Genomic DNA, 2,271 nt, shown 5'->3' with positions numbered 1-2,271 from the left:
ACGGGATCACATCATTAGAGAATGATGTGATTGACTTGACCCATTCCGTTAGCTTAGCACTTGATCGTTTAGTATTCTGCTATTGCTTTCTTCATGACTTAAACATGTTCCTATGACTATAAGATTATGCAACTCCCGTTTACCGGAGGAACACTTTTTGTGCTACCAAACGTCACAACGTAACTGGGTGATTATAAAGGAGCTCTATAGGTGTCTCCAAACGATCTTGTTGGGTTGGCATATTTCGAGATTAGGATTTGTCACTCCGATTGTCGGAGAGGTATCTCTGGGCCCACTCGGTAATGCACATCACTATAAGCCTTGCAAGCATTGTAACTAATGAGTTAGTTGCGGGATGATGTATTACGGAACGAGTAAAGAGACTTGCCGGTAACGAGATTGAACTAGGTATTGAGATACCGACGATCGAATATCGGGCAAGTAACATACCGATGACAAAGTGAACAAACATATGTTGTTATGCGGTTTGACCGATAAAGATCTTCGTAGAATATGTAGGAGCCAATATGGGCATCCAGGTTCCGCTATTGGTTATTGACCAGAGAAGTGTCTCGGTCATGTCTACATAGTTCTCGAACCCGTAGGGTCCGCATGCTTAACGTTCGTTGACAATATAGTATTATATGAGTTATGTGTGTTGGTGACCGAATGTTGTTCGAAGTCCCAGATGAGATCACGGACATGACGAGGAGCTCCAGAATAGTCCGGAGGTAAAGATTCATATATTGGATGATATGGTTAGGCCAAGGGGTGAGGCCCACGGGGCTATAAGTCGGTGCAAAAGGAGTTTTGCGGAGGCCAGGGGGCCAAACACCGGAGACCCTGGCGTCTGGCCCTGGGCCAGACGCCGAGGCCCATGGCGTCTGCGCCAGATGCCAAGGATTGTGGCATTTGGTCCTGGAGTCCGAGTAGGACTCTTGCCTTTAGGGCAAAACTGACTGAGGAGGCTTCTGCTCCAAGGTTCAACCCCAGGGCTCAACATATAAATAGAGGGGCAGGGCTAGCACCAAAGACACATCAACAAACACCAAGCCATGTGCTGGCAACCCCTTCTCCTCTAGTTTATCCTCCGTCATAGTTTTCGTAGTGCTTAGGCGAAGTCCTACGGAGATTGTTCTTCACCAACACCATCACCACGCCGTCGTGCTGCCGGAACTCATCTACTACTTCGCCCCTCTTGCTGGATCGAGAAGGCGAGGACGTCATCAAGCGGAATGTGTGCTGAACACGGAGGTGACGTACGTTCAGTACTTGATCGGGACGGATCATGAAGGTGTACAACTATATCAACCGCGTTGATAAACGCTTCCGCTTACGGTCTGCGAGGGTACGTAGACAACACTCTCCCCTCCCATTGCTATGCATCGCCATGATCCTTGCGTGTGCGTAGGAAATTTTTCGAAATTACTATGTTCCCCAACAGTGGCATCCGAGCCTGGTTTTATGTGTAGATGTTATATGCACGAGTAGAACACAAGCGAGTTGTGGGCGATACAAGTCATACTGCTTACCAGCATGTCACACTTTGGTTCGGCGGTATTGTTGGATGAAGCGGCCCGGACCTACATTACGCGTACGCTTACGCGAGACTGGTTCTACCGAGGTGCTTTGCACATAGGTGGCTGGCAGGTGTCAGTTTCTCCAACTTTAGTTGAACCGAGTGTGGCTACGCCTGATCCTTGAGAAGGTTAAAACAGCACTAACTTGACGAACTATCGTTGTGGTTTTGATGCGTAGGTAAGAATGGTTCTTACTCAGCCCGTAGCAGCCACGTAAAACTTGCAACAACAAAGTAGAGGACGTCTAACTTGTTTTTGCAGGGCATGTTGTGATGTGATATGGTCAAGACATGATGCTATATTTTGTTGTATGAGATGATCATGTTTTGTAACCGAGTTATCGGCAACTGGCAGGAGCAATATGGCTGTCGCTTTATTGTATGCAATGCAATCACCCTGTAATTGCTTTACTTTATCACTAAGTGGTAGAGATAGTCGTAGAGGCAATAGTCGGCGAGACGACAACGATTCTACGATGGAGATTAAGGTGTCGCGCCGGTGACGATGGTGATCATGACGGTGCTTCGGAGATGGAGATCACAAGCACAAGATGATGATGGCCATATCATATCACTTATATTGATTGCATGTGATGTTTATCTCTTATGCATCTTATTTTTCTTAGATGGGCGGTAGCATTATAAGATGATCTCTCACTAAATTTCATTGTATAAGTGTTCTCCCTGAGTAT

The sequence above is a fragment of the Triticum dicoccoides genome, chromosome 3A (genome assembly GCF_002162155.2).
Source record: "Triticum dicoccoides isolate Atlit2015 ecotype Zavitan chromosome 3A, WEW_v2.0, whole genome shotgun sequence".
Lineage (NCBI taxonomy): Eukaryota > Viridiplantae > Streptophyta > Magnoliopsida > Poales > Poaceae > Triticum > Triticum dicoccoides.
This window is presented reverse-complemented; position numbering follows the sequence as displayed.